The sequence below is a fragment of the Procambarus clarkii genome, chromosome 33, assembly GCF_040958095.1.
Source record: "Procambarus clarkii isolate CNS0578487 chromosome 33, FALCON_Pclarkii_2.0, whole genome shotgun sequence".
NCBI classification, from domain to species: domain Eukaryota; kingdom Metazoa; phylum Arthropoda; class Malacostraca; order Decapoda; family Cambaridae; genus Procambarus; species Procambarus clarkii.
The window spans coordinates 41,547,229-41,554,777 of NC_091182.1; positions in this window are offsets into that span (position 1 = coordinate 41,547,229).

Consider the following 7,549-nt stretch of genomic DNA (forward strand, 5'->3'; position numbering starts at 1 on the left):
GGAATTCTTTGAAACAAAAATCTTATCCAGGATTATCCCGGCTAATGTGGTTTGGTATAGGTATGTTGATGATATTTTGTGCTTATGGCCGTGTGACAAAGACCAGATAGTTTTTCTTAATGAACTCAATTCTTTGGTACCTTCAATAAAATTCACTTGTGAGACTGAGGAGAATGGTACTCTTCCGTTTTTGGACATTATGATTCATAGAGTCACTAGAAAGTTCAAATTTAATGTGTATAGGAAACCTACCAACGTGGGGTCGTATGTTCATTTTTATTCGAATCATCATAGTAAAGTTAAACAGGCAGTATTTTCAGGAATGTTTCTACGAGCTTTGAGGGTTTGCAGCCCTGAGTTTTTTGATGAAGAGATTGCTAAAATATATGAAATTGGGAAGAGTTTACAATATCCTAAGAGGTTTTTGGATTTCTCGTTTGTACAAGCCAAGCGTACGTTTTATAATCACGTCCCTATAGCGAAACCAAAAATTATTAACTCATTGGTGGTACCTTATGCGAGTGGACTTGAAAAATTGTCTCTGATTTTTAAGAAACTTAATATAAATTTGGTGTTCACTAATAGTACGATCAAATCCAATTTAATAAAAAACTCCCCTGATACAGCAGGTTGTGTGTATTCGATTCCCTGCAATGATTGTGATTCTGTGTACCTTGGACAAACAGGAAAGTCCTTACAATTGCGGTTGTCACAACATGCTTATAGTATTAGAACTGCCCAAACGTCTAATGCATTGTATCTACATACGAGTTTATGCGATCACAATATTAACTGGAATGGGGCAAAAAGCATTACCAATTGTGGGGATTTCGTGGAACGGAATTTGATTGAGTCTGCTCTAATCAGTCAGTGTCCAAATCTTCTTAATGTTAGTACTGGAATGTACAAACTTGATCCATTTTTAAGTTATAATATTGCACAACAGTTTAAGAAACAACTCTGATAGAGAGGCTTACAATGTCTCATTATAATTGTATATTCATATATTGTGTGTTCATGAGGCTTTTCTTTAATCTTTCATCCTTATTCTCTGACCGCTTAATCCTCTTTGACCATTCTAAGCTAAGCTATACCTGTTTTTGGTTAATTACACCTGACCAACCCTTGGGATGGGGTGGTAAGGTGTCGGCCTATATATCTTCCCCCCTTCTCCCTTCTCCTTAGTCAGTCTGGTGTTGACAAAGGCTTTAACAAAGCCGAAACGTTCACCTCATTTCATATTTCTCTGTGGATTTTCCGCATAAAATGATCAGTGTTTTGTGATCGTCAATTGCATATATATATATATATATATATATATATATATATATATATATATGTCGTACCTAGTAGCCAGAACTCACTTCTATGCCTACTATGCAAGGCCCGATTTGCCTAATAAGCCAAGTTTTCATAAATTAATTGTTTTTCGACTACCTAACCTACCTAACCTAACCTAACCTAACTTTTTCCGCTACCTAACCTAACCTAACCTATAGAGATAGGTTAGGTTAGGTTAGGTAGGGTTGGTTAGGTTCGGTCATATATCTACGTTAATTTTAACTCCAATAAAAAAAAATTCACCTCATTCGTAATGAAATGGGTAGCTTTATCATTTCATAAGAAAAAAATTAGAAAAAATATATTAATTCAGGAAAACTTTGCTTATTAGGCAAATCGGGCCTTGCATAGTAAGCATAGAAGTGAGTTCTGGCTACTAGGTACGACATATATATATATATATATATATATATATATATATATATATATATATATATATATATATATATATATATATATATATATATATATATTATGGGGTACCACCACTGGTGCAATCGTGGGGACCCATAGCTTCGGAGAAGGGAATAAAGGGCATTCAGAGAAAACTTGTAGTTTGACTCTAAATTTATAAGTCCCCTTCACTCTTGTACTCACCCCTTAGAAGTCCCTACAATTGCACCACTGATGCAATTGTAGGGACTCATAGCCTCGAAAAAGAAAATAAAAAGTATTCAAGGAAGACCTTGTGGATTCTCGCTGAACACTTTAATATTTTCTTCCCCTACCACCCCTATTCTTTCTTTTTTCTATTTTTGTATTAATTTAATTACATTGTGTTACAGTTTACAGAAAACACGCACACTTATAACAATCACTGTTCGAAGACTTCATCCAACTCTTCGGAGGTTGGGTATGTGCCTAAGAAACAGCACGCATTACCTCTCTGGATCGCAAGACTGAGGAAACTGAGGAACAGGAAACTGGTCGCTCTTTAGTCTTTAGTTTCCCCAATGTGGTCCTCGCCCACCTCATTCAGGAACTTAAAGTGCACATTTACCCCAGGCTCCCAGAGTCTCAGAGCCTATCGGTGCGAACCTGTAACAACGTTCTAGGTCCCTGTACTTGTTAGTTTCCTGGGTCTCCCTGAAGGTGGCCGCCCCGCCTCCCTCAGCTGTGCTGTAAGGTAGATAGGTATCAGCCAATGTGGATGCACACGTGCAGTCCCACACGACCTGTTTACCTTCCCTTCATGGCTGCAGGGTGACTCCATCTGGGCGTTTTTGGCTGTTGTCAGGTCTGCACAACTGAGGTTCCCTTTATATATATATAGAGGCCTTAATCTCTCGACTTGTGTTCATTTCATCAATAAGAATTTCTGCCCGAAACGCTGCGCGTACTAGTGGCTTTACAAGATTGTAATTACTATACTATGTATCCCCACAATCCCAATGTACCTTCTTGTATATATATAAATAAAATAAATAAATAAAGAATAACTGAAAAGTATATGAATATTTGCAGACCTCAACATCTTAAATTGCGCTGGCCTGCTTGTAGGTCAAAGGTTATTAACACAGAGGAAACTCATCCAGGCAACGTCGTTCAAAATTTCATTGACAGTCTGATGAGATGTTTTCATATACCTGAGTTACTCAGTCTCATCCTGCAGCCTGTGTGCAGGCCACCTACAATATTCAGGCTGCAACTCCACGGTACAATGCTGCCACTTTTCACTACCTAAATTTTTTAAGGTAGTTAATTTTAATTTTTTTGTATTTGAGTCTTCTTGTTTGTGCACCCCTTGAGTCCTCTCTTATTGTATGTGCTATAATCCTTTGGCTCATGTCAGAAGATAATGACAACCATAACTGCCACTTAGTTATTTTAGAAGAACCAACAGCAGTAAGAAACCGTATAATTCTGTTGACAAATAGAAAATTCTCGTGGAAAACAAGGTAATGAAGGAACTGAACGAAAGACTTAAAGTCTCTAGAAAAAGAACCAACGTGGAGGCTAAGGATGCAAGAGAGTAGATGACTAGAAGAAACACTGAACGACATATTCTAACTTTTAAAAAATCAATAAGAATTTTGATGAATTTGAGAAATTTTGAGCGTGAAAAGAAAAACAATTTATTTATTTATTTATTTATTTATACAAGAAGGTACATTGGGTTAGAGAGAATACATAGCATAGTATTTACAATCTTGTAAAGCCACTAGTACGCGCAGCGTTTCGGGCAGGACGATAAGATCAAACATTATATATCCATGGCTGCTGGAGTATTCTAAATAGACATACTACACTACACTATTCTCGTCACGGCTCTTGTGGATTTGTTCATTCTGATTAGGCACCTGTTCACCAGATAACTGCAATTTTATATAAATTCTCGTGACTGGAAATCTCCAACTGTTATGGAATAAGGCAACTGTTCTCCAAATATTACAAAAAGGGGTCAGGTAGGAGGCACTAAATTACAGATTATTTTCAATGGCACTTATTCCATATAAAGAGCAGGGAGGAAGTCATCAAGTTGAGAATAGAGTCTCAGAATAAATAGATATAGAGAAAATAGAATAGAGAAAATAAATAGAAAATAGAATAGAGTTTGTCAGCCGGAGCTGACAAACTGTGACAGAAATAGTCACCACGTGTTTTGAAAGGAAAACTCATGCCTGACAAACTTGATTGATTTATATATCAAGATGAATAAAATAACATTTAAAAGATGACTGGATAGACTATATTTTCTAAGACTGATAAGAAGCATTTGATGTTGTTCATGACAGACTTCCTGTTCAGGAAGTCTTCTGCTGTTCAGACTGTTCAAGATGGAGCAGCAAGCACGGCTAACTAGGAAGTCAGTGAACTGGGTTGTTGACAGAAAACAATGAGCACAGTCGTAGAATAGGTTTCGAACTCAAGAAATGTAAAGATTGGAATCCTCCAAGACTTGGTCTTAGAACCTCTACTGTTCCTGACTGACGTGACTCACCAACCCCCGTGACAGCTGACTAACACCCAGGTACCTATTTTACTGCTAGGTAAAAGGGGCATAGGGTGAAAGAAACTCTGCCCAATGTTTCTCGCCGGCGCCTGGGATCGAACCCGGGACCACAGGATCATAAGTCCAGCGTGCTGTCCGCTCGGCCGACCGGCTCCCCCCCCAAGGGAGTATATCTACCCCCTACAAGGGGGTAGATATTTATATTTCTCCTTTCCTACACGTAAAGGAACATAATTTGATATATAAGTGGATATAATTCAAATACTAACACCAGAGACACCATAAACCAGCACAATCTCGCGAGTGTTACAATCGTCAAGAAACTGTCGTGCTGCAGTGCCTTACCCTAACCTGCCAGAAGACCCCCGAACAGAAAACGGGGCAGTATGTCAACATCGGCAGCATATGGGAAGCTCACCGACACTAGAAACTCATTTGAAAATCCTAGATGAAGTTGCTTTCTAGGCAATCCACAAAACCTACATTAGACCAATACAATAATATGCAGCGCCGGCCAAGAATTCACACCTTATGAAACAAAATTATAAAAGATCCGGTGTTCAAGATTAAGGTCAGAACTGATAAGGTTAAGCTGTTGGGATAGTTTAAGGGTGCTAGATAACTCAACCCGAGTGGAGAGAAGAAACTCAGTGGATATGATCGCGAAATACAAAATACTGAGAAAAACAGATAAGGTGGCCAAGGAAACCCGCTTTAAATGGAGAAAAGGTTGGACAATAGAACACAGGTGCAAGCTGGAATCGCAAATTAGTCCATTAAGGTAAAGGGGAATATATCAATCAATGGTTCACAACTGGTCAACAAGTGGAATGCTCTTCAAGAAGTCCTTGTGGAAGTCATCTCCATTAATTTAAGACCATTTTCGTGAAAAAATTCTAACGTCACGAGAGTTTATTTCGCGACAGGTACAACAAGGAGAGGAGTTTAAGGTTCACTGCAATAGAACGAGGAAAGGAGAAGTAGGAGACACAGGAGGAGGACACGAGAGGAGAGACAGGGGGATAAACAGGGGGGAAGAGAGACACGAAAGAGGACAAATGGGAATAAGCTGGAAGAAAAAGAAATTATCAGGGGAAAGAGCCAAGCTATAAGGACTCTATAGCATTGGAAAGAGTTGAGGATAAGGACGGGAGAGTAAAGGAATGGTGCCCAACCACTTGGATGGTCGGGGATTGAACGCCGACCTGCATGAAGCGTGACCGTCGCGCTACCGTCCACCCCGGTCTAATAATGGGAGCCGGTCGGCCGAGCGGACAGCACGCTGGACTTGTGATCCTGTGGTCCCGCGTTCGATTCCGGGCGCCGGCGAGAAACAATGGGCAGAGTTTCTTTCACCCTATGCCCCTGTTACCTACCAGTAAAATAGGTACCTGGGTGTTAGTCAGCTGTCACGGGCTGCTTCCTGGGGGTGGAGGCCTGGTCGAGGACCGGGCCGCGGGGACACTAAAGCCCCGAAATCATCTCAAGATAACCTTACTCAAGATAACCCCAAGTGGTTGGGCAGAGAGTAAGAATTGTAAAAGTAGGGAATCAAAATCAAAGGAATTCTGCAGAAGTGGAGAACAACTACACCTCCCAAGGCAACACCAGATATTTCCTCATCCAGACTTCACATAAATAAAAATACAAAATCAGGAAAAAATTATAATTCACCAAATTGAGAAAAAACATAAAATCGTTTATTTTACATCAAGTAAAACCTTAAGAAGATGGTTTCTTAAGACAGTGAACTGAGTAATATGCAGGCGATAAGTCACAATAACGTGGCTAAATTATGTTGACCAGACCACACACTAGAAGGTGAAGGGACGACGACGTTTCGGTCCGTCCTGGACCATTCTCAAGTCGATTGTCTTAAGAATAGTCCAGGACGGACCGAAACGTCGTCGTCCCTTCACCTTCGAGTGTGTGGTCTGGTCAACAACTAATAAGGTTGAGAGTGAGAGTGGAAGGCCCACACCTAAGGAAGCACCAATACAAACAACGAATAATAAGGTGAATATAAACCCCAGGAAAGCAATAATAAGGTGAATATAAACCCCAGGAAAGCAATAATAAGGTGAATATAAACCCCAGGAAAGCAATAATAAGGTGAATATAAACCCCAGGAAAGCAATAATAAGGTGAATATAAACCCCAGGAAAGCAATAATAAGGTGAATATAAACCCCAGGAGAGCAATAATAAGGTGAATATAAACCCCAGGAAAGCAATAATAAGGTGAATATAAACCCCAGGAAAGCAATAATAAGGTGACTATAAACCCCAGGAAAGCAATAATAAGGTGACTATAAACCCCAGGAAAGCAATAATAAGGTGACTATAAACCCCAGGAAAGCAATAATAAGGTGACTATAAACCCCAGGAAAGCAATAATAAGGTGACTATAAACCCCAGGAAAGCAATAATAAGGTGAATATAAACCCCAGGAAAGCAATAATAAGGTGACTATAAACCCCAGGAAAGCAATAATAAGGTGACTATAAACCCCAGGAAAGCAATAATAAGGTGAATATAAACCCCAGGAAAGCAATAATAAGGTGAATATAAATCCCAGGAAAGCAATAATAAGGTGAATATAAACCCCAGGAAAGCAATAATGTTGGATGTGGAGGAGGCGGGAGTGGGCACCTCGTCAAACACTCTAACATGTGGACACGTTAATGAAAAATGCAGGAGCTTCCTCGCGTCCCCGCTTGTAAAGTTGTGATTTTTATTTCTTATATAAAGAAGACGGGAGACGGCGATTGAATATATAAAAATGTGCGAGGAGTGACGGCCGCTTTTGGTAGCGTCGAGGATACAGCAGAAGTTGGCGTAAAATACAGGAGTGGTTGGCGTAAAATACAGGAGTGGTTGGCGTAAAATACAGGAGTGGTTGGCGTAAAATACAGGAGTGGTTGGTGTAAAATACAGGAGTGGTTGGCGTAAAATACAGGAGTGGTTGGCGTAAAATACAGGAGTGGTTGGCGTAAAATACAGGAGTGGTTGGCGTAAAATACAGGAGAGGTTGGTGTAAAATACAGGAGTGGTTGGCGTAAAATACAGGAGTGGTTGGCGTAAAATACAGGAGTGGTTGGCGTAAAATACAGGAGAGGTTGGTGTAAAATACAGGAGTGGTTGGCGTAAAATACAGGAGTGGTTGGCGTAAAATACAGGAGTGGTTGGCGTAAAATACAGGAGTGGTTGGTGTAAAATACAGCAGAGGTTGGTGTAAAATACAGCAGAGGTTGGT